We start from the raw sequence: 27,940 nt of genomic DNA on the forward strand, positions 1-27,940 counted from the left end.
AGTATCCACACCCAGCGGGATAGATACATTATTTGGCAAGACATCGTTTAGGGTAAGTTTCTGGCGTTGCGTTAGATTGCTTTTCAATACAAAAACCCGCCGCGGACAATCCTGTCTAAAGTGGCCAGACTCATTACAAACATGACAGGTCGGTACTTGACCTGAATACACAATTTGCGCCCTGTAGCCATTTACAAATATATGAGACGGAATATTGGTCTTGATGTCCATCTCCACAGATCGAATTCCGTTAAAACACTGCAGTTTGTAGTGACGAGACCAACGTTCATTGTTAACAGATTTCACGTCACCATACTTGCAAAGCGCATCCTTAATTAAATCATTATCAATTTCAATAGGTAAGTTAAGCACGCGAACGGTAGTGTAAACAATATCAGCTCGCCAGATCCGAACTTTGCTCTTCGAGCCGTCTCTGTGAATGAATTCTACTTCACTACCCCACTTTGCTAAAAGTCTATCTATCGTCACCGAGCTCTCAAACTTAACAAAAATACAGTATTTATCATTGTCTAACTGCATTGTATGGACGGAATCAGAGTTGACACCAATTACCTCAGTAATCCAATCGTGTATTTCCAGTGACGTTGGCTGGATATGACGGGTTTCCTTGTCGAAAGCGAAGACCAGTGTGTTTTTCCTGACGTTCGTAGACATGATTCAGAACAGGGATGAAACTCCGGTTAAAAAACCGAAATTCCGGCGAGTGACAGAACGGTGATGAACAGCCAAACACTAACGACGATACACAAACACGAAGATGAACGGACAGCCAGCAAAGGAGACAACAGCAGAACACGTATGTAAACAACACAATCGGAACGCAGCAGTACACACGTCCACACGGTAGCACAGCTGAAGCGCGACTGACCCAACTGAGCTAACGGGCCTCCACGCCGACGGTTGCTCAGCCCTACGCTGGAAACACGTGGCATGAAGCCACACGCCACTTCTAGGGTCACCGTGTGTCTGCTTCGCCCGTATATGTTCTGCTGGCGGTCACGAAACAGTAGCTGTACTGCGAGCAGGACGGGAAACGGCAGCACGCACTGCTGAAACTTGAGACGATTCGTGTGGAAAAAATTCCGTTCCGGTACCGGCAATCGAGCCCGGGCCTCCGGGGTGATAGCCAGGCATCCTAGCCACTAGATCTCACCGGATTTGGGCGTCCGTTCGACGGATCGGATGGTCTCTCGCACATTTCGTGCCGAGGCCCGTGTCGGCACCCTTCTCTCTTTGCGAACGTCATTGCGCATACCGGCTGGCAAGGCGCGCACCTCAAAAGTCTCAGAGCAATGCTTTTGGCTTCATGCTCTACTGGGAGAAGAGGAAAAGGAAAGCTGTCAGTATCAATAACAGGAAGTGTAAATTTTCTCTCTGAAGCGTTGAAACGTTGTGGATAACAAACAAGAAATAAGTTCGAGCCCTAGCGACAGCACCACCGTGAGTCACAGAAAATTAAATGCCCCGGGTGAGGATCGAACTCACGACCTTAAAATTATGAGACTTACGCGCTGACTACTGCGCTACCGAGGCACGGGGCGGACCGTTGGTCCTGGGAACTGGGCAAGTAGCGTACCCATTGTTAGACGCAGAGATACTCTACTTGGTGGATAACGTGTTCTGTTGCTACACGTGCATTGCCGGCCCAGTTGATTGTGGTGGTGCTGCAGCTTTTGCAACGATGGGCAGTACTCCCCGTCGTTCAAGTTCATTGCCTCGGAGGCACCTGGACACAGTAACTTGTGAGGCCAGGCCGACGCCAGTCCGCAGAACATGACGCGAGCGTCCGAGTGGGGAACCGCACGTGCTGCGTTCTCGGTTCTTCTCAAGGGAATCCCGCTATACATTCTTGTGGATCGTGCATCTCAAGCGCGCAAGCCACACGGCACCGCGGGAAAAGCAAAACGATGCATCGGCCGGGAATCGAACCCGGGCCGCCCGCGTGGCAGGCGAGCATTCTACCACTGAACCACCGATGCTCAGACCAGTAGCAACCTTTCGCTGCTTCCCCAGCAGATGTCTCGAGATAACGTGGGACTGCCGTCAAGCGCCGTAGCATTCTGTCGATAAAATGCTGCAGACGCTGAATCCTGCACTGTACCGCCTAAAAATGCCGCCAGAACGCCGTCCTCTGCGTCCTCTTGCGTCGCCGGCGCCGACTCTTGACAAAGGGTGCGAAATGTGCATGGATACGCCGTGCGAATGCATCTGCATGTGCTCCCCTAGCCTACCTCGTAATGCGCCTAGGGCTACGATCACCTTCGGCCGCTGCCGACTGGCGGGAAGCCGACACAGCGCGGCGTGGGGGCGCCCGGTTGTGCGGTGGTGGTGTAAAGGTCAGCATAGTTGCCTTGCAAGCAGTTGATCCGGGTTCGATTCCCGGCCACCGCAGCAGGCTTTCAGCTTTGCGTATGAGTACTTTTGCCACGCGCCGTTAAATTAATGTTCTTTCTCCCTCTTACTCGCTGCAGACCAGCCTACAGTGTGTCTCGACTTGTCTCGACTTTGCTCAGCTGACGCGAGAGCTGACGCTCTCCAGTCGGCCTATATCAAAACGACAAGCACGAGAAACGACTGAGAGAGGCAGGGAGAGGCGAGGCGGTGGACACACAGCACGCCCCTTCATTTCACGGTGGCGTCTCCCTCACTGAATCGGTCTGCAGCTGCGAAAACAAAGGAGAAAGAAAAATAGGAAGCAAAATTGCCAACAGTACCCTGTGTTCCCATGCGGTCACCCGCCCAAGCACTGACAAGGGCCAAAGTTGTTACACGTCGGCAATCGGGCATTTTCTTTCATTTTCTCTTTGCCGTATGAGAACCAGCGTATTCAACATATTGTGACCATTGCCGAGCGAATGCTGCAGCGCTTCCCGACGAGTCGGGTTCGGATCCTCTGCCAACGTCCACGCAGGGCGATGATCTTTTGGTCATCACACTCGCCAGCTGAAATCGGCGCTGCCTTTTCGTAGTAGTAAAAGCCTACTGGCCCGTGGGGGGATCGAACCCACGACCTTCGCGTTATTAGCACGACGCTCTAACCAACTGAGCTAACGGGCCTCCACGCCGACGGTTGCTCAGCCCTACGCTGGAAACACGTGGCATGAAGCCACACGCCACTTCTAGGGTCACCGTGTGTCTGCTTCGCCCGTATATGTTCTGCTGGCGGTCACGAAACAGTAGCTGTACTGCGAGCAGGACGGGAAACGGCAGCACGCACTGCTGAAACTTGAGACGATTCGTGTGGAAAAAATTCCGTTCCGGTACCGGCAATCGAGCCCGGGCCTCCGGGGTGATAGCCAGGCATCCTAGCCACTAGATCTCACCGGATTTGGGCGTCCGTTCGACGGATCGGATGGTCTCTCGCACATTTCGTGCCGAGGCCCGTGTCGGCACCCTTCTCTCTTTGCGAACGTCATTGCGCATACCGGCTGGCAAGGCGCGCACCTCAAAAGTCTCAGAGCAATGCTTTTGGCTTCATGCTCTACTGGGAGAAGAGGAAAAGGAAAGCTGTCAGTATCAATAACAGGAAGTGTAAATTTTCTCTCTGAAGCGTTGAAACGTTGTGGATAACAAACAAGAAATAAGTTCGAGCCCTAGCGACAGCACCACCGTGAGTCACAGAAAATTAAATGCCCCGGATGAGGATCGAACTCACGACCTTAAAATTATGAGACTTACGCGCTGACTACTGCGCTACCGAGGCACGGGTCGGACCGTTGGTCCTGGGAACTGGGCAAGTAGCGTACCCATTGTTAGACGCAGAGATACTCTACTTGGTGGATAACGTGTTCTGTTGCTACACGTGCATTGCCGGCCCAGTTGATTGTGGTGGTGCTGCAGCTTTTGCAACGATGGGCAGTACTCCCCGTCGTTCAAGTTCATTGCCTCGGAGGCACCTGGACACAGCAACTTGTGAGGCCAGGCCGACGCCAGTCCGCAGAACATGACGCGAGCGTCCGAGTGGGGAACCGCACGTGCTGCGTTCTCGGTTCTTCTCAAGGGAATCCCGCTATACATTCTTGTGGATCGTGCATCTCAAGCGCGCAAGCCACACGGCACCGCGGGAAAAGCAAAACTATGCATCGGCCGGGAATCGAACCCGGGCCGCCCGCGTGGCAGGCGAGCATTCTACCACTTTTTTTTTTTTTTTTTTTTTTTTAGGGCCTCCCAACTCCCCTTATAGCCCTCCTTGCTCTCACCAAAATATGCCTTCATCGGCGAGCTTCAACGCTATCATATCGGTTGTGGTATACGCTCGTCGCCGACGGCTGCTCTCGTGGATCATATCGTGAAAATCAAAAAAGAAATGAAAATTCTTCCACAAACTCTAATCTTCCGTCCAGCAATGAAATGCACAATAAAAGACAATGGTCCTCTGCAAACAAAGAAAATGGCAAAATAAAAGATCCATCCTAAAAGATGCCACAGACGACGAGTAACTAAAAGTCGTAGGAAAGTTCGTTCTTATACAAAAAACACACAATTAAGTTCCATGTCCATTCTCGGAGAAAAGGATGCGCGTGGAGAAGACAAATTAAAAACGCACTCCTAAGATCGGAAGAAGAAGGTAGTAAATGGGAATTAAAATAATATTGTCACTTCCATGTGGAAAACGAAATGCACCACTGCCATAAGTCAAATAAAATAAATAAAAGATAATCTTCTTCTTTAGCGCATAATTGTCTCACAGATCCATCAAAACCATCTGGTCAAATCCAAACAAAAATGATTGAAAAAAAAACGAAAAATAAGAGATAGCCTCTTCAGACGTAAATGGAGTTTTCAATGTATCAATTATTGAACATCTTCGCATAACCATGTTTTAACGCCGCACACAGAAAATTGGCAAAAAGTTCGTTATAATGTTTCAGCCGCTGGACATGGGAATGTGCATCCCACAAGTATGCTAAATATGTATATACGTCCTGGACTTGGCAATCCAGAATGGCGAAGACTGTGTGACCTAAGAGCCACACCATGGTATTGTGCTTCGCGCGAGGGAAGGGTTTAAACCCTGGCGCAAGAACATCATTGAGAGTCACGTGCGAGGGTGTCGTCCTGTTGATCAGAGCCACCATGACCCTACACAGTTCCCAGATGGCCGACACAAGGCCACATTGAAAGCGATGCTCCCGTGTGTCTGGAACGCCGCATGCACCACAGTTGGCAGACGGCAGCAGGCGGATGTCCGAGAGACGTTGGTTAGTGGCCACCGTATTGTTAACCAGTTTATACCACTGGGACCGAACGCCGGAGGGCAACACGGAATGATGAATATTCAACCACACTTGCCGCCAGTCGGTCGCGGGGAAACGAAGAGCGAGCTTGTGAGGGGGTGGCCGCCCCACCATTGCCGCATACAGTCGTCGAACATTCCTGTTCCTGTCCAGCGCCGTTTCCAGTACGTAGCTCCGCTGCAGGTAGTAAGCTCTGACGTAGCCGAGTTGATACGGGATGCCCACCACGGACACCGGTGCGCTCTCGGAGGGCGGCCGGTAAGCGACGAGCATGGCCGCCGCCGTTCCATCCGGGCTGTTAGCTTGCAAGGTGGCCATGCGGTGCACCAGCAGCGCCGAACACTTCCTGGAAAAATCGACGAGGCCGAGTCCCCCGAAGGTGGTGTCGAGGACGCACGTTGCCGCCCGAACCTTGAAGATTTCGTGGCGCCACAGGAGCCAGTAAGCGGCCTGCGAAAATGATCGGGCGAGTGGGCGTGGAACGTCCAGGAGCTGTGCCACGTACCAGGCCTTGGAATACACGGCGTTGTTAATTAGGTCGACCTTCTGGAGGAGGGTGAGGCGTCGGCTGGCGTAAGTCTTACAAAGGCCTTTGACATGATTGAGCAGCCGGCGCCAGGTGCGCGCCCGCATCTGTTGGGGATTAGCAGTAACGTCAAGGCCCAAGATAATGTGATGACGGGCTACGCGAAACCAAGTCTGATCGGGATCCACTTCACAATTTCCTAAAGGAATCATTACGGTCTTCCTTGGATTTATCAAGGCACCCGACGCACGCTCATACCTCCTCAATAAGGGCCGGATGTGATGAAAATCGTCGTCGTCGCCGATAAAAACACCTACGTCATCAGCATAAGCGAGACATTTCACAGTGGCAAGATGAATATCCACGCCGCCTATCGTGCGGTCGAGCGCACGCAGCAGTGGGTCCAAAGCAATGACAAAAAGGTACATAGATAAGGGACAGCCCTGTCGCACCGACCTACGAAGAACTATAGGTGGTGTTCTCCATCCATTAATAGTCACCACCGAACTGGCTCCTGTCAGGAAATGGCGAATCACGCAAATGAAGCGGGGGCCAAAGCCCATTCTGTCCATAACGTGCATCAAATAATCGTGGCTCATCCTGTCAAACGCGTTGGCAAAGTCCAGAGAAAGAACACCGGCTGAAAGCCGATGGACGGCCGAGTAAGCGATGATGTCACGATAGGTAGACGCTGCATTGAAAATGGTCCGCCTCTTAACGCCGCAGGATTGAAACGGGCAGATGACTTTGTCCATGACTGCCTGTAACTTCGCTGCAACACATCTGGCCGCCAACTTGTAATCAGCATTCAGCAGCGTAATTGGCCGCAGATCGATGACACGACACGGACCCCGTTTTTTGGGGATAAGAACAATGTGCCCTGCGAGAAACTGACTCGGGATGACGAAGCCGCGAAGCACTTCGTTCACCAGTACCGTAAACTTGTCCCCTACAATATCCCAGAAAGTAATATAAAATTCTGTAGGAAGACCGTCGGGTCCAGGCGACTTGCCTGTCGTGCTGGCTTTCAAGATCTGTAACACGTCCTGATTAGACACCTCTGCAACCAGCTCTTCACGGTCAGGTTCGGACATGCAGTCGACTAAGTCATGTAATAAAAGTCGCATGGCCTCCCCGTCCACGGTAGTGTCGTGAAAGAGCGAAGTATAATAGTCGGAGATATGACGTACAATTTCGTGCCGCTGCGATAAGACAATCCCCCCATCAGTTTCTAGCGCATCAATATACTTTTTGCGAGCCTGTGTCTTCTCCCGGGCAAGATGATAGAGCGATGGCTCCTCGTCATCGATGTGGCATAACGGACGGCTCCGAACCGTTAAACCCCGCGACCTTTCCCGGTGCAGCCTCAGAATCTGGGTTTTAATTTTGCTCAGGCGGAGTCTAATATTTGCGTCCGGGCCAGCAGGTGCATGGATAGCATCCTGTAAGCACTGCTGATAAAATGCTAAAGTACGCCTGTGCCAGTAACTCGTTTCTCGACTATATAATTGCGCCGCCTTCCGCAAAATTGGTTTGGCATGCGCCACCCACCACTCGATGCAGGACCCGTAAGTATGGAACTTTGTTAAACACTGCTGCCATGCGACACGTATCTCCGCACGGAGCCCTTCGGCACCCAGATGGCCGGTATTGAATTTCCAATATGCCGGAAGAGATTTCGTGCGACAGCACGGCAACCGCAAAACGCACACGTAGCCACAGTGATCACTCACGGCGACAGGCAGAACTTCGACTGCACATAAAGCGCCTGTTAGCTCCCGTGAAACGTAGATCCTATCAATGCGACTGGCCCCCCTAGTAGAAAAGTGCGTATACTGCGTCATAATGGGATGGTAGTGACGCCACGTATCACGCAAGTCCACTGCATTTAAAAGGGTAGTCAGTTCAGCACATTTTGTGGGGGTGGGGTATTGGTCAGCAGAGGCAACAACACAATTAAAATCGCCACCCAATATGATGGGGCGAGCCGTAGCCAAAAAGGGGCATATGTCCGTGGTAAAAAAACGAGCGCGTGTGCGTTTTTGATCAGTCCCCGAGGGCACATAGACGTTGACAAATTGGACTCCCTCAATCACACACGCTAAGATACGACCATTTGGGAGAAGTTGGATGTCCGTAGGCTCTAAAGACGACTTATATAAAATCGCAGTGCCACAATTATTATCACTATTCAGATTGTAAACAACATCATAACCTGGGATATTGCTAAAAACGTCACTAGATACCTCTTGAAGAAGGGCAATACTAAAATTTCCATGAAATAAAACGTCTGTAAAAGCTGCTATCTTGTGCGCCGCTGAGATACCGGCAACGTTTAATGTCAAAACAGAAAACATACCCGTGGGGCGTGATTGCGTTGACATTTTAAGCAGATGGACAATACAGAGCAAGAGAAAAAAACACCAACGAAGTGATAAAATGCCGGACTTACACGTAAACGAACAGCAGCTGGCATAAAAATGGAAATTTCAGTAGGTCTTAAAACACTGTAGTGGTTAGTAGCAATTCTACAAAAACATGGCACGACAATACACTGGACGCAGTACAAGATACAGTAGTTTCCATGTCAAGGACAATGTAGGTCTTCGCACACTCTACTGGCCCCCCTCGTCCTCCTGCTGTTGCCACCACGGGCTGTGACTATCAGGTGGCGGGGGTGGTCGTGCGTCGCCCGCCGACTGGGCGGCTTCCGCCTGGCCGCCGCGCGATGTTACGGCCGGCTGTGACGGCACCGAATATTTGCGCGGGCGCTGTGGTAACTGCTCACTGCCCTGTTCTAATTTGCGCTTAGCAGCAGCAATGTCCTGTTCCTTCCCGGCACTGAGAAATTGTTTCAAGTGAGCAGTGTGTGCTCGAATCTTCTCTGTCCTGGCGGGGCTGCTATTACGGGAGGAACCCTGTGACATTGGCTCACTTTCACTGCCACTCTCCGTGGCTGGCGGATTCGCGAGGGCGGCCGGGTTCGGATCCCTGACCTGTTTACCCTTGCCCCGCTGGCGGCGTTGCTTTTTACTTTCCGCTGAAGGCGTTACAGTTTCGGCAGAAGTTGGCACCGGGAGGGGCGGCGGGGGTAAAGAAGCGTCTGTTGCCTCCACCGATTCCGATTGAACGGGAGCAGTATTAACAGGGAGTACGTCCCGTTCGTCATCAACCCGGTCGGTCGGGGCAGGCGGGTCCTGGACAACCTCCATTTCCTCCTGCCCGACAGTCGTGTTATTATTTTCCGCGACGGACCTGTCTTCGACAGAAGCAACGGCCGACGGTCGCACGGTCGGTCGGTCGGTCGGACCGGTAAAGGATGTTCCTGCTACAATCTCACTCATAAGGGGCACAAATTTATCGCTACCACCCACAACATCTTGGCGCGGTAACTGAACAGGCCGCCGTCGAGGGCAGTCACCCCTTAAATGTTCCGTGGAATGACATACGGCACATGTCGGCGGTTGCCCGATATATGAGATCTGTGCACGAACCCCACCGATTACAAAGTAGGAAGGAATATGTTGTTTCAGGTCCATCCGGACACTACGGACACCACTAGCAACTTTATAACGGTATGCACTAGACCATTTCTCCATCGTAATGTTCAGAACGTCACCAAACCGCGACAAGGCACGAGATAAAACTTGATCAGGGCATTCAGGTGGTACATTAAAAACACGGACAGTTCGAATTCCAAACCCTGACGCCACAATTTGCACATTACTAATACTGCCGTCTGCATGTTTAAAACGGCGACTGCCACCAAATTTAGCAACAAATTTTTCACACAAGTCCCCAGACGTAAATTTCAAGAACAAGCAATACTGAACAAAGTCCAATTGAAAGGTGTCTACGATTTCTTCCGGTATCTTTAAGTCTTCGAATAACCATTCGTGTATTTCAAATGCGGTAGGGCGGACAGCACTTCTATCAAAGACACACTGAACGGTGTTAGCTCTCGAAAATGTCGACATTTTGTTACTTACAAAACTTGAAAGCAGCAATCACGAAGAACGAAGCGCCAAAGTCCCGGCGACGTAAACAAAGCCGCAACCGTCCCGCTGCCCCGCGCGATGCGCACGGATACGCTGTCCGAATGCGTCTGGATGTGCTCCCCTAGCCTGCCTCGAAATGCGCCTGCCAGGTACGATCACCTTCCGCCGCTGCCGACTGGCGGGAAGCCGACACAGCGCGGCGTGGGGGCGCCCGGTTGTGCGGTGGTGGTGTAAAGGTCAGCATAGTTGCCTTGCAAGCAGTTGATCCGGGTTCGATTCCCGGCCACCGCAGCAGGCTTTCAGCTTTGCGGATGAGTACTTTTGCCACGCGCCGTTAAATTAATGTTCTTTCTCCCTCTTACTCGCTGCAGACCAGCCTACAGTGTGTCTCGACTTGTCTCGACTTTGCTCAGCTGACGCGAGAGCTGACGCTCTCCAGTCGGCCTATATCAAAACGACAAGCACGAGAAACGACTGAGAGAGGCAGGGAGAGGCGAGGCGGTGGACACACAGCACGCCCCTTCATTTCACGGTGGCGTCTCCCTCACTGAATCGGTCTGCAGCTGCGAAAACAAAGGAGAAAGAAAAATAGGAAGCAAAATTGCCAACAGTACCCTGTGTTCCCATGCGGTCACCCGCCCAAGCACTGACAAGGGCCAAAGTTGTTACACGTCGGCAATCGGGCATTTTCTTTCATTTTCTCTTTGCCGTATGAGAACCAGCGTATTCAACATATTGTGACCATTGCCGAGCGAATGCTGCAGCGCTTCCCGACGAGTCGGGTTCGGATCCTCTGCCAACGTCCACGCAGGGCGATGATCTTTTGGTCATCACACTCGCCAGCTGAAATCGGCGCTGCCTTTTCGTAGTAGTAAAAGCCTACTGGCCCGTGGGGGGATCGAACCCACGACCTTCGCGTTATTAGCACGACGCTCTAACCAACTGAGCTAACGGGCCTCCACGCCGACGGTTGCTCAGCCCTACGCTGGAAACACGTGGCATGAAGCCACACGCCACTTCTAGGGTCACCGTGTGTCTGCTTCGCCCGTATATGTTCTGCTGGCGGTCACGAAACAGTAGCTGTACTGCGAGCAGGACGGGAAACGGCAGCACGCACTGCTGAAACTTGAGACGATTCGTGTGGAAAAAATTCCGTTCCGGTACCGGCAATCGAGCCCGGGCCTCCGGGGTGATAGCCAGGCATCCTAGCCACTAGATCTCACCGGATTTGGGCGTCCGTTCGACGGATCGGATGGTCTCTCGCACATTTCGTGCCGAGGCCCGTGTCGGCACCCTTCTCTCTTTGCGAACGTCATTGCGCATACCGGCTGGCAAGGCGCGCACCTCAAAAGTCTCAGAGCAATGCTTTTGGCTTCATGCTCTACTGGGAGAAGAGGAAAAGGAAAGCTGTCAGTATCAATAACAGGAAGTGTAAATTTTCTCTCTGAAGCGTTGAAACGTTGTGGATAACAAACAAGAAATAAGTTCGAGCCCTAGCGACAGCACCACCGTGAGTCACAGAAAATTAAATGCCCCGGGTGAGGATCGAACTCACGACCTTAAAATTATGAGACTTACGCGCTGACTACTGCGCTACCGAGGCACGGGGCGGACCGTTGGTCCTGGGAACTGGGCAAGTAGCGTACCCATTGTTAGACGCAGAGATACTCTACTTGGTGGATAACGTGTTCTGTTGCTACACGTGCATTGCCGGCCCAGTTGATTGTGGTGGTGCTGCAGCTTTTGCAACGATGGGCAGTACTCCCCGTCGTTCAAGTTCATTGCCTCGGAGGCACCTGGACACAGCAACTTGTGAGGCCAGGCCGACGCCAGTCCGCAGAACATGACGCGAGCGTCCGAGTGGGGAACCGCACGTGCTGCGTTCTCGGTTCTTCTCAAGGGAATCCCGCTATACATTCTTGTGGATCGTGCATCTCAAGCGCGCAAGCCACACGGCACCGCGGGAAAAGCAAAACGATGCATCGGCCGGGAAACGAACCCGGGCCGCCCGCGTGGCAGGCGAGCATTCTACCACTGAACCACCGATGCTCAGACCAGTAGCAACCTTTCGCTGCTTCCCCAGCAGATGTCTCGAGATAACGTGGGACTGCCGTCAAGCGCCGTAGCATTCTGTCGATAAAATGCTGCAGACGCTGAATCCTGCACTGTACCGCCTAAAAATGCCGCCAGAACGCCGTCCTCTGCGTCCTCTTGCGTCGCCGGCGCCGACTCTTGACAAAGGGTGCGAAATGTGCATGGATACGCCGTGCGAATGCATCTGCATGTGCTCCCCTAGCCTACCTCGTAATGCGCCTAGGGCTACGATCACCTTCGGCCGCTGCCGACTGGCGGGAAGCCGACACAGCGCGGCGTGGGGGCGCCCGGTTGTGCGGTGGTGGTGTAAAGGTCAGCATAGTTGCCTTGCAAGCAGTTGATCCGGGTTCGATTCCCGGCCACCGCAGCAGGCTTTCAGCTTTGCGTATGAGTACTTTTGCCACGCGCCGTTAAATTAATGTTCTTTCTCCCTCTTACTCGCTGCAGACCAGCCTACAGTGTGTCTCGACTTGTCTCGACTTTGCTCAGCTGACGCGAGAGCTGACGCTCTCCAGTCGGCCTATATCAAAACGACAAGCACGAGAAACGACTGAGAGAGGCAGGGAGAGGCGAGGCGGTGGACACACAGCACGCCCCTTCATTTCACGGTGGCGTCTCCCTCACTGAATCGGTCTGCAGCTGCGAAAACAAAGGAGAAAGAAAAATAGGAAGCAAAATTGCCAACAGTACCCTGTGTTCCCATGCGGTCACCCGCCCAAGCACTGACAAGGGCCAAAGTTGTTACACGTCGGCAATCGGGCATTTTCTTTCATTTTCTCTTTGCCGTATGAGAACCAGCGTATTCAACATATTGTGACCATTGCCGAGCGAATGCTGCAGCGCTTCCCGACGAGTCGGGTTCGGATCCTCTGCCAACGTCCACGCAGGGCGATGATCTTTTGGTCATCACACTCGCCAGCTGAAATCGGCGCTGCCTTTTCGTAGTAGTAAAAGCCTACTGGCCCGTGGGGGGATCGAACCCACGACCTTCGCGTTATTAGCACGACGCTCTAACCAACTGAGCTAACGGGCCTCCACGCGGACGGTTGCTCAGCCCTACGCTGGAAACACGTGGCATGAAGCCACACGCCACTTCTAGGGTCACCGTGTGTCTGCTTCGCCCGTATATGTTCTGCTGGCGGTCACGAAACAGTAGCTGTACTGCGAGCAGGACGGGAAACGGCAGCACGCACTGCTGAAACTTGAGACGATTCGTGTGGAAAAAATTCCGTTCCGGTACCGGCAATCGAGCCCGGGCCTCCGGGGTGATAGCCAGGCATCCTAGCCACTAGATCTCACCGGATTTGGGCGTCCGTTCGACGGATCGGATGGTCTCTCGCACATTTCGTGCCGAGGCCCGTGTCGGCACCCTTCTCTCTTTGCGAACGTCATTGCGCATACCGGCTGGCAAGGCGCGCACCTCAAAAGTCTCAGAGCAATGCTTTTGGCTTCATGCTCTACTGGGAGAAGAGGAAAAGGAAAGCTGTCAGTATCAATAACAGGAAGTGTAAATTTTCTCTCTGAAGCGTTGAAACGTTGTGGATAAGAAACAAGAAATAAGTTCGAGCCCTAGCGACAGCACCACCGTGAGTCACAGAAAATTAAATGCCCCGGGTGAGGATCGAACTCACGACCTTAAAATTATGAGACTTACGCGCTGACTACTGCGCTACCGAGGCACGGGGCGGACCGTTGGTCCTGGGAACTGGGCAAGTAGCGTACCCATTGTTAGACGCAGAGATACTCTACTTGGTGGATAACGTGTTCTGTTGCTACACGTGCATTGCCGGCCCAGTTGATTGTGGTGGTGCTGCAGCTTTTGCAACGATGGGCAGTACTCCCCGTCGTTCAAGTTCATTGCCTCGGAGGCACCTGGACACAGCAACTTGTGAGGCCAGGCCGACGCCAGTCCGCAGAACATGACGCGAGCGTCCGAGTGGGGAACCGCACGTGCTGCGTTCTCGGTTCTTCTCAAGGGAATCCCGCTATACATTCTTGTGGATCGTGCATCTCAAGCGCGCAAGCCACACGGCACCGCGGGAAAAGCAAAACGATGCATCGGCCGGGAAACGAACCCGGGCCGCCCGCGTGGCAGGCGAGCATTCTACCACTGAACCACCGATGCTCAGACCAGTAGCAACCTTTCGCTGCTTCCCCAGCAGATGTCTCGAGATAACGTGGGACTGCCGTCAAGCGCCGTAGCATTCTGTCGATAAAATGCTGCAGACGCTGAATCCTGCACTGTACCGCCTAAAAATGCCGCCAGAACGCCGTCCTCTGCGTCCTCTTGCGTCGCCGGCGCCGACTCTTGACAAAGGGTGCGAAATGTGCATGGATACGCCGTGCGAATGCATCTGCATGTGCTCCCCTAGCCTACCTCGTAATGCGCCTAGGGCTACGATCACCTTCGGCCGCTGCCGACTGGCGGGAAGCCGACACAGCGCGGCGTGGGGGCGCCCGGTTGTGCGGTGGTGGTGTAAAGGTCAGCATAGTTGCCTTGCAAGCAGTTGATCCGGGTTCGATTCCCGGCCACCGCAGCAGGCTTTCAGCTTTGCGTATGAGTACTTTTGCCACGCGCCGTTAAATTAATGTTCTTTCTCCCTCTTACTCGCTGCAGACCAGCCTACAGTGTGTCTCGACTTGTCTCGACTTTGCTCAGCTGACGCGAGAGCTGACGCTCTCCAGTCGGCCTATATCAAAACGACAAGCACGAGAAACGACTGAGAGAGGCAGGGAGAGGCGAGGCGGTGGACACACAGCACGCCCCTTCATTTCACGGTGGCGTCTCCCTCACTGAATCGGTCTGCAGCTGCGAAAACAAAGGAGAAAGAAAAATAGGAAGCAAAATTGCCAACAGTACCCTGTGTTCCCATGCGGTCACCCGCCCAAGCACTGACAAGGGCCAAAGTTGTTACACGTCGGCAATCGGGCATTTTCTTTCATTTTCTCTTTGCCGTATGAGAACCAGCGTATTCAACATATTGTGACCATTGCCGAGCGAATGCTGCAGCGCTTCCCGACGAGTCGGGTTCGGATCCTCTGCCAACGTCCACGCAGGGCGATGATCTTTTGGTCATCACACTCGCCAGCTGAAATCGGCGCTGCCTTTTCGTAGTAGTAAAAGCCTACTGGCCCGTGGGGGGATCGAACCCACGACCTTCGCGTTATTAGCACGACGCTCTAACCAACTGAGCTAACGGGCCTCCACGCGGACGGTTGCTCAGCCCTACGCTGGAAACACGTGGCATGAAGCCACACGCCACTTCTAGGGTCACCGTGTGTCTGCTTCGCCCGTATATGTTCTGCTGGCGGTCACGAAACAGTAGCTGTACTGCGAGCAGGACGGGAAACGGCAGCACGCACTGCTGAAACTTGAGACGATTCGTGTGGAAAAAATTCCGTTCCGGTACCGGCAATCGAGCCCGGGCCTCCGGGGTGATAGCCAGGCATCCTAGCCACTAGATCTCACCGGATTTGGGCGTCCGTTCGACGGATCGGATGGTCTCTCGCACATTTCGTGCCGAGGCCCGTGTCGGCACCCTTCTCTCTTTGCGAACGTCATTGCGCATACCGGCTGGCAAGGCGCGCACCTCAAAAGTCTCAGAGCAATGCTTTTGGCTTCATGCTCTACTGGGAGAAGAGGAAAAGGAAAGCTGTCAGTATCAATAACAGGAAGTGTAAATTTTCTCTCTGAAGCGTTGAAACGTTGTGGATAACAAACAAGAAATAAGTTCGAGCCCTAGCGACAGCACCACCGTGAGTCACAGAAAATTAAATGCCCCGGGTGAGGATCGAACTCACGACCTTAAAATTATGAGACTTACGCGCTGACTACTGCGCTACCGAGGCACGGGGCGGACCGTTGGTCCTGGGAACTGGGCAAGTAGCGTACCCATTGTTAGACGCAGAGATACTCTACTTGGTGGATAACGTGTTCTGTTGCTACACGTGCATTGCCGGCCCAGTTGATTGTGGTGGTGCTGCAGCTTTTGCAACGATGGGCAGTACTCCCCGTCGTTCAAGTTCATTGCCTCGGAGGCACCTGGACACAGCAACTTGTGAGGCCAGGCCGACGCCAGTCCGCAGAACATGACGCGAGCGTCCGAGTGGGGAACCGCACGTGCTGCGTTCTCGGTTCTTCTCAAGGGAATCCCGCTATACATTCTTGTGGATCGTGCATCTCAAGCGCGCAAGCCACACGGCACCGCGGGAAAAGCAAAACGATGCATCGGCCGGGAAACGAACCCGGGCCGCCCGCGTGGCAGGCGAGCATTCTACCACTGAACCACCGATGCTCAGACCAGTAGCAACCTTTCGCTGCTTCCCCAGCAGATGTCTCGAGATAACGTGGGACTGCCGTCAAGCGCCGTAGCATTCTGTCGATAAAATGCTGCAGACGCTGAATCCTGCACTGTACCGCCTAAAAATGCCGCCAGAACGCCGTCCTCTGCGTCCTCTTGCGTCGCCGGCGCCGACTCTTGACAAAGGGTGCGAAATGTGCATGGATACGCCGTGCGAATGCATCTGCATGTGCTCCCCTAGCCTACCTCGTAATGCGCCTAGGGCTACGATCACCTTCGGCCGCTGCCGACTGGCGGGAAGCCGACACAGCGCGGCGTGGGGGCGCCCGGTTGTGCGGTGGTGGTGTAAAGGTCAGCATAGTTGCCTTGCAAGCAGTTGATCCGGGTTCGATTCCCGGCCACCGCAGCAGGCTTTCAGCTTTGCGTATGAGTACTTTTGCCACGCGCCGTTAAATTAATGTTCTTTCTCCCTCTTACTCGCTGCAGACCAGCCTACAGTGTGTCTCGACTTGTCTCGACTTTGCTCAGCTGACGCGAGAGCTGACGCTCTCCAGTCGGCCTATATCAAAACGACAAGCACGAGAAACGACTGAGAGAGGCAGGGAGAGGCGAGGCGGTGGACACACAGCACGCCCCTTCATTTCACGGTGGCGTCTCCCTCACTGAATCGGTCTGCAGCTGCGAAAACAAAGGAGAAAGAAAAATAGGAAGCAAAATTGCCAACAGTACCCTGTGTTCCCATGCGGTCACCCGCCCAAGCACTGACAAGGGCCAAAGTTGTTACACGTCGGCAATCGGGCATTTTCTTTCATTTTCTCTTTGCCGTATGAGAACCAGCGTATTCAACATATTGTGACCATTGCCGAGCGAATGCTGCAGCGCTTCCCGACGAGTCGGGTTCGGATCCTCTGCCAACGTCCACGCAGGGCGATGATCTTTTGGTCATCACACTCGCCAGCTGAAATCGGCGCTGCCTTTTCGTAGTAGTAAAAGCCTACTGGCCCGTGGGGGGATCGAACCCACGACCTTCGCGTTATTAGCACGACGCTCTAACCAACTGAGCTAACGGGCCTCCACGCCGACGGTTGCTCAGCCCTACGCTGGAAACACGTGGCATGAAGCCACACGCCACTTCTAGGGTCACCGTGTGTCTGCTTCGCCCGTATATGTTCTGCTGGCGGTCACGAAACAGTAGCTGTACTGCGAGCAGGACGGGAAACGGCAGCACGCACTGCTGAAACTTGAGACGATTCGTGTGGAAAAAATTCCGTTCCGGTACCGGCAATCGAGCCCGGGCCTCCGGGGTGATAGCCAGGCATCCTAGCCACTAGATCTCACCGGATTTGGGCGTCCGTTCGACGGATCGGATGGTCTCTCGCACATTTCGTGCCGAGGCCCGTGTCGGCACCCTTCTCTCTTTGCGAACGTCATTGCGCATACCGGCTGGCAAGGCGCGCACCTCAAAAGTCTCAGAGCAATGCTTTTGGCTTCATGCTCTACTGGGAGAAGAGGAAAAGGAAAGCTGTCAGTATCAATAACAGGAAGTGTAAATTTTCTCTCTGAAGCGTTGAAACGTTGTGGATAAGAAACAAGAAATAAGTTCGAGCCCTAGCGACAGCACCACCGTGAGTCACAGAAAATTAAATGCCCCGGGTGAGGATCGAACTCACGACCTTAAAATTATGAGACTTACGCGCTGACTACTGCGCTACCGAGGCACGGGGCGGACCGTTGGTCCTGGGAACTGGGCAAGTAGCGTACCCATTGTTAGACGCAGAGATACTCTACTTGGTGGATAACGTGTTCTGTTGCTACACGTGCATTGCCGGCCCAGTTGATTGTGGTGGTGCTGCAGCTTTTGCAACGATGGGCAGTACTCCCCGTCGTTCAAGTTCATTGCCTCGGAGGCACCTGGACACAGCAACTTGTGAGGCCAGGCCGACGCCAGTCCGCAGAACATGACGCGAGCGTCCGAGTGAGGAACCGCACGTGCTGCGTTCTCGGTTCTTCTCAAGGGAATCCCGCTATACATTCTTGTGGATCGTGCATCTCAAGCGCGCAAGCCACACGGCACCGCGGGAAAAGCAAAACGATGCATCGGCCGGGAAACGAACCCGGGCCGCCCGCGTGGCAGGCGAGCATTCTACCACTGAACCACCGATGCTCAGACCAGTAGCAACCTTTCGCTGCTTCCCCAGCAGATGTCTCGAGATAACGTGGGACTGCCGTCAAGCGCCGTAGCATTCTGTCGATAAAATGCTGCAGACGCTGAATCCTGCACTGTACCGCCTAAAAATGCCGCCAGAACGCCGTCCTCTGCGTCCTCTTGCGTCGCCGGCGCCGACTCTTGACAAAGGGTGCGAAATGTGCATGGATACGCCGTGCGAATGCATCTGCATGTGCTCCCCTAGCCTACCTCGTAATGCGCCTAGGGCTACGATCACCTTCGGCCGCTGCCGACTGGCGGGAAGCCGACACAGCGCGGCGTGGGGGCGCCCGGTTGTGCGGTGGTGGTGTAAAGGTCAGCATAGTTGCCTTGCAAGCAGTTGATCCGGGTTCGATTCCCGGCCACCGCAGCAGGCTTTCAGCTTTGCGTATGAGTACTTTTGCCACGCGCCGTTAAATTAATGTTCTTTCTCCCTCTTACTCGCTGCAGACCAGCCTACAGTGTGTCTCGACTTGTCTCGACTTTGCTCAGCTGACGCGAGAGCTGACGCTCTCCAGTCGGCCTATATCAAAACGACAAGCACGAGAAACGACTGAGAGAGGCAGGGAGAGGCGAGGCGGTGGACACACAGCACGCCCCTTCATTTCACGGTGGCGTCTCCCTCACTGAATCGGTCTGCAGCTGCGAAAACAAAGGAGAAAGAAAAATAGGAAGCAAAATTGCCAACAGTACCCTGTGTTCCCATGCGGTCACCCGCCCAAGCACTGACAAGGGCCAAAGTTGTTACACGTCGGCAATCGGGCATTTTCTTTCATTTTCTCTTTGCCGTATGAGAACCAGCGTATTCAACATATTGTGACCATTGCCGAGCGAATGCTGCAGCGCTTCCCGACGAGTCGGGTTCGGATCCTCTGCCAACGTCCACGCAGGGCGATGATCTTTTGGTCATCACACTCGCCAGCTGAAATCGGCGCTGCCTTTTCGTAGTAGTAAAAGCCTACTGGCCCGTGGGGGGATCGAACCCACGACCTTCGCGTTATTAGCACGACGCTCTAACCAACTGAGCTAACGGGCCTCCACGCCGACGGTTGCTCAGCCCTACGCTGGAAACACGTGGCATGAAGCCACACGCCACTTCTAGGGTCACCGTGTGTCTGCTTCGCCCGTATATGTTCTGCTGGCGGTCACGAAACAGTAGCTGTACTGCGAGCAGGACGGGAAACGGCAGCACGCACTGCTGAAACTTGAGACGATTCGTGTGGAAAAAATTCCGTTCCGGTACCGGCAATCGAGCCCGGGCCTCCGGGGTGATAGCCAGGCATCCTAGCCACTAGATCTCACCGGATTTGGGCGTCCGTTCGACGGATCGGATGGTCTCTCGCACATTTCGTGCCGAGGCCCGTGTCGGCACCCTTCTCTCTTTGCGAACGTCATTGCGCATACCGGCTGGCAAGGCGCGCACCTCAAAAGTCTCAGAGCAATGCTTTTGGCTTCATGCTCTACTGGGAGAAGAGGAAAAGGAAAGCTGTCAGTATCAATAACAGGAAGTGTAAATTTTCTCTCTGAAGCGTTGAAACGTTGTGGATAAGAAACAAGAAATAAGTTCGAGCCCTAGCGACAGCACCACCGTGAGTCACAGAAAATTAAATGCCCCGGGTGAGGATCGAACTCACGACCTTAAAATTATGAGACTTACGCGCTGACTACTGCGCTACCGAGGCACGGGGCGGACCGTTGGTCCTGGGAACTGGGCAAGTAGCGTACCCATTGTTAGACGCAGAGATACTCTACTTGGTGGATAACGTGTTCTGTTGCTACACGTGCATTGCCGGCCCAGTTGATTGTGGTGGTGCTGCAGCTTTTGCAACGATGGGCAGTACTCCCCGTCGTTCAAGTTCATTGCCTCGGAGGCACCTGGACACAGCAACTTGTGAGGCCAGGCCGACGCCAGTCCGCAGAACATGACGCGAGCGTCCGAGTGAGGAACCGCACGTGCTGCGTTCTCGGTTCTTCTCAAGGGAATCCCGCTATACATTCTTGTGGATCGTGCATCTCAAGCGCGCAAGCCACACGGCACCGCGGGAAAAGCAAAACGATGCATCGGCCGGGAAACGAACCCGGGCCGCCCGCGTGGCAGGCGAGCATTCTACCACTGAACCACCGATGCTCAGACCAGTAGCAACCTTTCGCTGCTTCCCCAGCAGATGTCTCGAGATAACGTGGGACTGCCGTCAAGCGCCGTAGCATTCTGTCGATAAAATGCTGCAGACGCTGAATCCTGCACTGTACCGCCTAAAAATGCCGCCAGAACGCCGTCCTCTGCGTCCTCTTGCGTCGCCGGCGCCGACTCTTGACAAAGGGTGCGAAATGTGCATGGATACGCCGTGCGAATGCATCTGCATGTGCTCCCCTAGCCTACCTCGTAATGCGCCTAGGGCTACGATCACCTTCGGCCGCTGCCGACTGGCGGGAAGCCGACACAGCGCGGCGTGGGGGCGCCCGGTTGTGCGGTGGTGGTGTAAAGGTCAGCATAGTTGCCTTGCAAGCAGTTGATCCGGGTTCGATTCCCGGCCACCGCAGCAGGCTTTCAGCTTTGCGTATGAGTACTTTTGCCACGCGCCGTTAAATTAATGTTCTTTCTCCCTCTTACTCGCTGCAGACCAGCCTACAGTGTGTCTCGACTTGTCTCGACTTTGCTCAGCTGACGCGAGAGCTGACGCTCTCCAGTCGGCCTATATCAAAACGACAAGCACGAGAAACGACTGAGAGAGGCAGGGAGAGGCGAGGCGGTGGACACACAGCACGCCCCTTCATTTCACGGTGGCGTCTCCCTCACTGAATCGGTCTGCAGCTGCGAAAACAAAGGAGAAAGAAAAATAGGAAGCAAAATTGCCAACAGTACCCTGTGTTCCCATGCGGTCACCCGCCCAAGCACTGACAAGGGCCAAAGTTGTTACACGTCGGCAATCGGGCATTTTCTTTCATTTTCTCTTTGCCGTATGAGAACCAGCGTATTCAACATATTGTGACCATTGCCGAGCGAATGCTGCAGCGCTTCCCGACGAGTCGGGTTCGGATCCTCTGCCAACGTCCACGCAGGGCGATGATCTTTTGGTCATCACACTCGCCAGCTGAAATCGGCGCTGCCTTTTCGTAGTAGTAAAAGCCTACTGGCCCGTGGGGGGATCGAACCCACGACCTTCGCGTTATTAGCACGACGCTCTAACCAACTGAGCTAACGGGCCTCCACGCGGACGGTTGCTCAGCCCTACGCTGGAAACACGTGGCATGAAGCCACACGCCACTTCTAGGGTCACCGTGTGTCTGCTTCGCCCGTATATGTTCTGCTGGCGGTCACGAAACAGTAGCTGTACTGCGAGCAGGACGGGAAACGGCAGCACGCACTGCTGAAACTTGAGACGATTCGTGTGGAAAAAATTCCGTTCCGGTACCGGCAATCGAGCCCGGGCCTCCGGGGTGATAGCCAGGCATCCTAGCCACTAGATCTCACCGGATTTGGGCGTCCGTTCGACGGATCGGATGGTCTCTCGCACATTTCGTGCCGAGGCCCGTGTCGGCACCCTTCTCTCTTTGCGAACGTCATTGCGCATACCGGCTGGCAAGGCGCGCACCTCAAAAGTCTCAGAGCAATGCTTTTGGCTTCATGCTCTACTGGGAGAAGAGGAAAAGGAAAGCTGTCAGTATCAATAACAGGAAGTGTAAATTTTCTCTCTGAAGCGTTGAAACGTTGTGGATAACAAACAAGAAATAAGTTCGAGCCCTAGCGACAGCACCACCGTGAGTCACAGAAAATTAAATGCCCCGGGTGAGGATCGAACTCACGACCTTAAAATTATGAGACTTACGCGCTGACTACTGCGCTACCGAGGCACGGGGCGGACCGTTGGTCCTGGGAACTGGGCAAGTAGCGTACCCAATGTTAGACGCAGAGATACTCTACTTGGTGGATAACGTGTTCTGTTGCTACACGTGCATTGCCGGCCCAGTTGATTGTGGTGGTGCTGCAGCTTTTGCAACGATGGGCAGTACTCCCCGTCGTTCAAGTTCATTGCCTCGGAGGCACCTGGACACAGCAACTTGTGAGGCCAGGCCGACGCCAGTCCGCAGAACATGACGCGAGCGTCCGAGTGGGGAACCGCACGTGCTGCGTTCTCGGTTCTTCTCAAGGGAATCCCGCTATACATTCTTGTGGATCGTGCATCTCAAGCGCGCAAGCCACACGGCACCGCGGGAAAAGCAAAACGATGCATCGGCCGGGAAACGAACCCGGGCCGCCCGCGTGGCAGGCGAGCATTCTACCACTGAACCACCGATGCTCAGACCAGTAGCAACCTTTCGCTGCTTCCCCAGCAGATGTCTCGAGATAACGTGGGACTGCCGTCAAGCGCCGTAGCATTCTGTCGATAAAATGCTGCAGACGCTGAATCCTGCACTGTACCGCCTAAAAATGCCGCCAGAACGCCGTCCTCTGCGTCCTCTTGCGTCGCCGGCGCCGACTCTTGACAAAGGGTGCGAAATGTGCATGGATACGCCGTGCGAATGCATCTGCATGTGCTCCCCTAGCCTACCTCGTAATGCGCCTAGGGCTACGATCACCTTCGGCCGCTGCCGACTGGCGGGAAGCCGACACAGCGCGGCGTGGGGGCGCCCGGTTGTGCGGTGGTGGTGTAAAGGTCAGCATAGTTGCCTTGCAAGCAGTTGATCCGGGTTCGATTCCCGGCCACCGCAGCAGGCTTTCAGCTTTGCGTATGAGTACTTTTGCCACGCGCCGTTAAATTAATGTTCTTTCTCCCTCTTACTCGCTGCAGACCAGCCTACAGTGTGTCTCGACTTGTCTCGACTTTGCTCAGCTGACGCGAGAGCTGACGCTCTCCAGTCGGCCTATATCAAAACGACAAGCACGAGAAACGACTGAGAGAGGCAGGGAGAGGCGAGGCGGTGGACACACAGCACGCCCCTTCATTTCACGGTGGCGTCTCCCTCACTGAATCGGTCTGCAGCTGCGAAAACAAAGGAGAAAGAAAAATAGGAAGCAAAATTGCCAACAGTACCCTGTGTTCCCATGCGGTCACCCGCCCAAGCACTGACAAGGGCCAAAGTTGTTACACGTCGGCAATCGGGCATTTTCTTTCATTTTCTCTTTGCCGTATGAGAACCAGCGTATTCAACATATTGTGACCATTGCCGAGCGAATGCTGCAGCGCTTCCCGACGAGTCGGGTTCGGATCCTCTGCCAACGTCCACGCAGGGCGATGATCTTTTGGTCATCACACTCGCCAGCTGAAATCGGCGCTGCCTTTTCGTAGTAGTAAAAGCCTACTGGCCCGTGGGGGGATCGAACCCACGACCTTCGCGTTATTAGCACGACGCTCTAACCAACTGAGCTAACGGGCCTCCACGCGGACGGTTGCTCAGCCCTACGCTGGAAACACGTGGCATGAAGCCACACGCCACTTCTAGGGTCACCGTGTGTCTGCTTCGCCCGTATATGTTCTGCTGGCGGTCACGAAACAGTAGCTGTACTGCGAGCAGGACGGGAAACGGCAGCACGCACTGCTGAAACTTGAGACGATTCGTGTGGAAAAAATTCCGTTCCGGTACCGGCAATCGAGCCCGGGCCTCCGGGGTGATAGCCAGGCATCCTAGCCACTAGATCTCACCGGATTTGGGCGTCCGTTCGACGGATCGGATGGTCTCTCGCACATTTCGTGCCGAGGCCCGTGTCGGCACCCTTCTCTCTTTGCGAACGTCATTGCGCATACCGGCTGGCAAGGCGCGCACCTCAAAAGTCTCAGAGCAATGCTTTTGGCTTCATGCTCTACTGGGAGAAGAGGAAAAGGAAAGCTGTCAGTATCAATAACAGGAAGTGTAAATTTTCTCTCTGAAGCGTTGAAACGTTGTGGATAACAAACAAGAAATAAGTTCGAGCCCTAGCGACAGCACCACCGTGAGTCACAGAAAATTAAATGCCCCGGGTGAGGATCGAACTCACGACCTTAAAATTATGAGACTTACGCGCTGACTACTGCGCTACCGAGGCACGGGGCGGACCGTTGGTCCTGGGAACTGGGCAAGTAGCGTACCCAATGTTAGACGCAGAGATACTCTACTTGGTGGATAACGTGTTCTGTTGCTACACGTGCATTGCCGGCCCAGTTGATTGTGGTGGTGCTGCAGCTTTTGCAACGATGGGCAGTACTCCCCGTCGTTCAAGTTCATTGCCTCGGAGGCACCTGGACACAGCAACTTGTGAGGCCAGGCCGACGCCAGTCCGCAGAACATGACGCGAGCGTCCGAGTGGGGAACCGCACGTGCTGCGTTCTCGGTTCTTCTCAAGGGAATCCCGCTATACATTCTTGTGGATCGTGCATCTCAAGCGCGCAAGCCACACGGCACCGCGGGAAAAGCAAAACGATGCATCGGCCGGGAAACGAACCCGGGCCGCCCGCGTGGCAGGCGAGCATTCTACCACTGAACCACCGATGCTCAGACCAGTAGCAACCTTTCGCTGCTTCCCCAGCAGATGTCTCGAGATAACGTGGGACTGCCGTCAAGCGCCGTAGCATTCTGTCGAGAAAATGCTGCAGACGCTGAATCCTGCACTGTACCGCCTAAAAATGCCGCCAGAACGCCGTCCTCTGCGTCCTCTTGCGTCGCCGGCGCCGACTCTTGACAAAGGGTGCGAAATGTGCATGGATACGCCGTGCGAATGCATCTGCATGTGCTCCCCTAGCCTACCTCGTAATGCGCCTAGGGCTACGATCACCTTCGGCCGCTGCCGACTGGCGGGAAGCCGACACAGCGCGGCGTGGGGGCGCCCGGTTGTGCGGTGGTGGTGTAAAGGTCAGCATAGTTGCCTTGCAAGCAGTTGATCCGGGTTCGATTCCCGGCCACCGCAGCAGGCTTTCAGCTTTGCGTATGAGTACTTTTGCCACGCGCCGTTAAATTAATGTTCTTTCTCCCTCTTACTCGCTGCAGACCAGCCTACAGTGTGTCTCGACTTGTCTCGACTTTGCTCAGCTGACGCGAGAGCTGACGCTCTCCAGTCGGCCTATATCAAAACGACAAGCACGAGAAACGACTGAGAGAGGCAGGGAGAGGCGAGGCGGTGGACACACAGCACGCCCCTTCATTTCACGGTGGCGTCTCCCTCACTGAATCGGTCTGCAGCTGCGAAAACAAAGGAGAAAGAAAAATAGGAAGCAAAATTGCCAACAGTACCCTGTGTTCCCATGCGGTCACCCGCCCAAGCACTGACAAGGGCCAAAGTTGTTACACGTCGGCAATCGGGCATTTTCTTTCATTTTCTCTTTGCCGTATGAGAACCAGCGTATTCAACATATTGTGACCATTGCCGAGCGAATGCTGCAGCGCTTCCCGACGAGTCGGGTTCGGATCCTCTGCCAACGTCCACGCAGGGCGATGATCTTTTGGTCATCACACTCGCCAGCTGAAATCGGCGCTGCCTTTTCGTAGTAGTAAAAGCCTACTGGCCTGTGGGGGGATCGAACCCACGACCTTCGCGTTATTAGCACGACGCTCTAACCAACTGAGCTAACGGGCCTCCACGCGGACGGTTGCTCAGCCCTACGCTGGAAACACGTGGCATGAAGCCACACGCCACTTCTAGGGTCACCGTGTGTCTGCTTCGCCCGTATATGTTCTGCTGGCGGTCACGAAACAGTAGCTGTACTGCGAGCAGGACGGGAAACGGCAGCACGCACTGCTGAAACTTGAGACGATTCGTGTGGAAAAAATTCCGTTCCGGTACCGGCAATCGAGCCCGGGCCTCCGGGGTGATAGCCAGGCATCCTAGCCACTAGATCTCACCGGATTTGGGCGTTCGTTCGACGGATCGGATGGTCTCTCGCACATTTCGTGCCGAGGCCCGTGTCGGCACCCTTCTCTCTTTGCGAACGTCATTGCGCATACGGCTGGCAAGGCGCGCACCTCAAAAGTCTCAGAGCAATGCTTTTGGCTTCATGCTCTACTGGGAGAAGAGGAAAAGGAAAGCTGTCAGTATCAATAACAGGAAGTGTAAATTTTCTCTCTGAAGCGTTGAAACGTTGTGGATAACAAACAAGAAATAAGTTCGAGCCCTAGCGACAGCACCACCGTGAGTCACAGAAAATTAAATGCCCCCGGGTGAGGATCGAACTCACGACCTTAAAATTATGAGACTTACGCGCTGACTACTGCGCTACCGAGGCACGGGGCGGACCGTTGGTCCTGGGAACTGGGCAAGTAGCGTACCCATTGTTAGACGCAGAGATACTCTACTTGGTGGATAACGTGTTCTGTTGCTACACGTGCATTGCCGGCCCAGTTGATTGTGGTGGTGCTGCAGCTTTTGCAACGATGGGCAGTACTCCCCGTCGTTCAAGTTCATTGCCTCGGAGGCACCTGGACACAGCAACTTGTGAGGCCAGGCCGACGCCAGTCCGCAGAACATGACGCGAGCGTCCGAGTGGGGAACCGCACGTGCTGCGTTCTCGGTTCTTCTCAAGGGAATCCCGCTATACATTCTTGTGGATCGTGCATCTCAAGCGCGCAAGCCACACGGCACCGCGGAAAAGCAAAACGATGCATCGGCCGGGAAACGAACCGGGCCGCCCGCGTGGCAGGCGAGCATTCTACCACTGAACCACCGATGCTCAGACCAGTAGCAACCTTTCGCTGCTTCCCCAGCAGATGTCTCGAGATAACGTGGGACTGCCGTCAAGCGCCGTAGCATTCTGTCGATAAAATGCTGCAGACGCTGAATCCTGCACTGTACCGCCTAAAAATGCCGCCAGAACGCCGTCCTCTGCGTCCTCTTGCGTCGCCGGCGCCGACTCTTGACAAAGGGTGCGAAATGTGCATGGATACGCCGTGCGAATGCATCTGCATGTGCTCCCCTAGCCTACCTCGTAATGCGCCTAGGGCTACGATCACCTTCGGCGCTGCCGACTGGCGGGAAGCCGACACAGCGCGGCGTGGGGGCGCCCGGTTGTGCGGTGGTGGTGTAAAGGTCAGCATAGTTGCCTTGCAAGCAGTTGATCCGGGTTCGATTCCCGGCCACCGCAGCAGGCTTTCAGCTTTGCGTATGAGTACTTTTGCCACGCGCCGTTAAATTAATGTTCTTTCTCCCTCTTACTCGCTGCAGACCAGCCTACAGTGTGTCTCGACTTGTCTCGACTTTGCTCAGCTGACGCGAGAGCTGACGCTCTCCAGTCGGCCTATATCAAAACGACAAGCACGAGAAACGACTGAGAGAGGCAGGGAGAGGCGAGGCGGTGGACACACAGCACGCCCCTTCATTTCACGGTGGCGTCTCCCTCACTGAATCGGTCTGCAGCTGCGAAAACAAAGGAGAAAGAAAAATAGGAAGCAAAATTGCCAACAGTACCCTGTGTTCCCATGCGGTCACCCGCCCAAGCACTGACAAGGGCCAAAGTTGTTACACGTCGGCAATCGGGCATTTTCTTTCATTTTCTCTTTGCCGTATGAGAACCAGCGTATTCAACATATTGTGACCATTGCCGAGCGAATGCTGCAGCGCTTCCCGACGAGTCGGGTTCGGATCCTCTGCCAAC

General features: G+C 54.4%; 38 non-coding genes across 38 annotated transcripts; 10 read left to right on the forward strand and 28 right to left on the reverse strand.

Moving 5' to 3' along the window:
- Nucleotides 1-1,481: 1,481 nt before the first annotated feature.
- On the reverse strand, nucleotides 1,482-1,554 carry Trnam-cau. Its single transcript has one exon. It is a non-coding gene; the product is annotated as a tRNA-Met (tRNA).
- Nucleotides 1,555-1,929: 375 nt separating this feature from the next.
- Trnag-gcc lies at nucleotides 1,930-2,000 on the reverse strand. Its single transcript has one exon. It is a non-coding gene; the product is annotated as a tRNA-Gly (tRNA).
- Nucleotides 2,001-2,340: 340 nt separating this feature from the next.
- Nucleotides 2,341-2,412, forward strand: Trnaa-ugc. Its single transcript has one exon. It is a non-coding gene; the product is annotated as a tRNA-Ala (tRNA).
- Nucleotides 2,413-3,004: 592 nt separating this feature from the next.
- Nucleotides 3,005-3,078, reverse strand: Trnai-aau. Its single transcript has one exon. It is a non-coding gene; the product is annotated as a tRNA-Ile (tRNA).
- Nucleotides 3,079-3,651: 573 nt separating this feature from the next.
- Trnam-cau lies at nucleotides 3,652-3,724 on the reverse strand. Its single transcript has one exon. It is a non-coding gene; the product is annotated as a tRNA-Met (tRNA).
- Nucleotides 3,725-10,001: 6,277 nt separating this feature from the next.
- Trnaa-ugc lies at nucleotides 10,002-10,073 on the forward strand. The gene has a single exon. It is a non-coding gene; the product is annotated as a tRNA-Ala (tRNA).
- A 592-nt stretch (nucleotides 10,074-10,665) lies between these two features.
- On the reverse strand, nucleotides 10,666-10,739 carry Trnai-aau. The gene has a single exon. It is a non-coding gene; the product is annotated as a tRNA-Ile (tRNA).
- A 573-nt stretch (nucleotides 10,740-11,312) lies between these two features.
- On the reverse strand, nucleotides 11,313-11,385 carry Trnam-cau. The gene has a single exon. It is a non-coding gene; the product is annotated as a tRNA-Met (tRNA).
- A 375-nt stretch (nucleotides 11,386-11,760) lies between these two features.
- Nucleotides 11,761-11,831, reverse strand: Trnag-gcc. Its single transcript has one exon. It is a non-coding gene; the product is annotated as a tRNA-Gly (tRNA).
- A 340-nt stretch (nucleotides 11,832-12,171) lies between these two features.
- On the forward strand, nucleotides 12,172-12,243 carry Trnaa-ugc. The gene has a single exon. It is a non-coding gene; the product is annotated as a tRNA-Ala (tRNA).
- Nucleotides 12,244-12,835: 592 nt separating this feature from the next.
- Nucleotides 12,836-12,909, reverse strand: Trnai-aau. Its single transcript has one exon. It is a non-coding gene; the product is annotated as a tRNA-Ile (tRNA).
- Nucleotides 12,910-13,482: 573 nt separating this feature from the next.
- Nucleotides 13,483-13,555, reverse strand: Trnam-cau. Its single transcript has one exon. It is a non-coding gene; the product is annotated as a tRNA-Met (tRNA).
- Nucleotides 13,556-13,930: 375 nt separating this feature from the next.
- Nucleotides 13,931-14,001, reverse strand: Trnag-gcc. The gene has a single exon. It is a non-coding gene; the product is annotated as a tRNA-Gly (tRNA).
- A 340-nt stretch (nucleotides 14,002-14,341) lies between these two features.
- Trnaa-ugc lies at nucleotides 14,342-14,413 on the forward strand. Its single transcript has one exon. It is a non-coding gene; the product is annotated as a tRNA-Ala (tRNA).
- Nucleotides 14,414-15,005: 592 nt separating this feature from the next.
- Nucleotides 15,006-15,079, reverse strand: Trnai-aau. Its single transcript has one exon. It is a non-coding gene; the product is annotated as a tRNA-Ile (tRNA).
- Nucleotides 15,080-15,652: 573 nt separating this feature from the next.
- Nucleotides 15,653-15,725, reverse strand: Trnam-cau. The gene has a single exon. It is a non-coding gene; the product is annotated as a tRNA-Met (tRNA).
- Nucleotides 15,726-16,100: 375 nt separating this feature from the next.
- Trnag-gcc lies at nucleotides 16,101-16,171 on the reverse strand. The gene has a single exon. It is a non-coding gene; the product is annotated as a tRNA-Gly (tRNA).
- A 340-nt stretch (nucleotides 16,172-16,511) lies between these two features.
- On the forward strand, nucleotides 16,512-16,583 carry Trnaa-ugc. Its single transcript has one exon. It is a non-coding gene; the product is annotated as a tRNA-Ala (tRNA).
- A 592-nt stretch (nucleotides 16,584-17,175) lies between these two features.
- On the reverse strand, nucleotides 17,176-17,249 carry Trnai-aau. Its single transcript has one exon. It is a non-coding gene; the product is annotated as a tRNA-Ile (tRNA).
- A 573-nt stretch (nucleotides 17,250-17,822) lies between these two features.
- Nucleotides 17,823-17,895, reverse strand: Trnam-cau. The gene has a single exon. It is a non-coding gene; the product is annotated as a tRNA-Met (tRNA).
- Nucleotides 17,896-18,270: 375 nt separating this feature from the next.
- Nucleotides 18,271-18,341, reverse strand: Trnag-gcc. The gene has a single exon. It is a non-coding gene; the product is annotated as a tRNA-Gly (tRNA).
- A 340-nt stretch (nucleotides 18,342-18,681) lies between these two features.
- On the forward strand, nucleotides 18,682-18,753 carry Trnaa-ugc. The gene has a single exon. It is a non-coding gene; the product is annotated as a tRNA-Ala (tRNA).
- A 592-nt stretch (nucleotides 18,754-19,345) lies between these two features.
- Nucleotides 19,346-19,419, reverse strand: Trnai-aau. The gene has a single exon. It is a non-coding gene; the product is annotated as a tRNA-Ile (tRNA).
- A 573-nt stretch (nucleotides 19,420-19,992) lies between these two features.
- Trnam-cau lies at nucleotides 19,993-20,065 on the reverse strand. Its single transcript has one exon. It is a non-coding gene; the product is annotated as a tRNA-Met (tRNA).
- A 375-nt stretch (nucleotides 20,066-20,440) lies between these two features.
- On the reverse strand, nucleotides 20,441-20,511 carry Trnag-gcc. The gene has a single exon. It is a non-coding gene; the product is annotated as a tRNA-Gly (tRNA).
- Nucleotides 20,512-20,851: 340 nt separating this feature from the next.
- On the forward strand, nucleotides 20,852-20,923 carry Trnaa-ugc. The gene has a single exon. It is a non-coding gene; the product is annotated as a tRNA-Ala (tRNA).
- Nucleotides 20,924-21,515: 592 nt separating this feature from the next.
- On the reverse strand, nucleotides 21,516-21,589 carry Trnai-aau. Its single transcript has one exon. It is a non-coding gene; the product is annotated as a tRNA-Ile (tRNA).
- Nucleotides 21,590-22,162: 573 nt separating this feature from the next.
- On the reverse strand, nucleotides 22,163-22,235 carry Trnam-cau. The gene has a single exon. It is a non-coding gene; the product is annotated as a tRNA-Met (tRNA).
- Nucleotides 22,236-22,610: 375 nt separating this feature from the next.
- On the reverse strand, nucleotides 22,611-22,681 carry Trnag-gcc. Its single transcript has one exon. It is a non-coding gene; the product is annotated as a tRNA-Gly (tRNA).
- A 340-nt stretch (nucleotides 22,682-23,021) lies between these two features.
- Nucleotides 23,022-23,093, forward strand: Trnaa-ugc. Its single transcript has one exon. It is a non-coding gene; the product is annotated as a tRNA-Ala (tRNA).
- A 592-nt stretch (nucleotides 23,094-23,685) lies between these two features.
- On the reverse strand, nucleotides 23,686-23,759 carry Trnai-aau. The gene has a single exon. It is a non-coding gene; the product is annotated as a tRNA-Ile (tRNA).
- A 573-nt stretch (nucleotides 23,760-24,332) lies between these two features.
- Trnam-cau lies at nucleotides 24,333-24,405 on the reverse strand. The gene has a single exon. It is a non-coding gene; the product is annotated as a tRNA-Met (tRNA).
- Nucleotides 24,406-24,780: 375 nt separating this feature from the next.
- Nucleotides 24,781-24,851, reverse strand: Trnag-gcc. Its single transcript has one exon. It is a non-coding gene; the product is annotated as a tRNA-Gly (tRNA).
- A 340-nt stretch (nucleotides 24,852-25,191) lies between these two features.
- On the forward strand, nucleotides 25,192-25,263 carry Trnaa-ugc. The gene has a single exon. It is a non-coding gene; the product is annotated as a tRNA-Ala (tRNA).
- Nucleotides 25,264-25,855: 592 nt separating this feature from the next.
- Trnai-aau lies at nucleotides 25,856-25,929 on the reverse strand. The gene has a single exon. It is a non-coding gene; the product is annotated as a tRNA-Ile (tRNA).
- Nucleotides 25,930-26,501: 572 nt separating this feature from the next.
- On the reverse strand, nucleotides 26,502-26,575 carry Trnam-cau. The gene has a single exon. It is a non-coding gene; the product is annotated as a tRNA-Met (tRNA).
- A 374-nt stretch (nucleotides 26,576-26,949) lies between these two features.
- Nucleotides 26,950-27,019, reverse strand: Trnag-gcc. The gene has a single exon. It is a non-coding gene; the product is annotated as a tRNA-Gly (tRNA).
- A 339-nt stretch (nucleotides 27,020-27,358) lies between these two features.
- Trnaa-ugc lies at nucleotides 27,359-27,430 on the forward strand. Its single transcript has one exon. It is a non-coding gene; the product is annotated as a tRNA-Ala (tRNA).
- Nucleotides 27,431-27,940: the final 510 nt, after the last annotated feature.

The sequence above is a fragment of the Schistocerca piceifrons genome, unplaced genomic scaffold (assembly GCF_021461385.2).
Source record: "Schistocerca piceifrons isolate TAMUIC-IGC-003096 unplaced genomic scaffold, iqSchPice1.1 HiC_scaffold_530, whole genome shotgun sequence".
In the NCBI taxonomy this organism is placed as follows: Eukaryota; Metazoa; Arthropoda; class Insecta; order Orthoptera; family Acrididae; genus Schistocerca; species Schistocerca piceifrons.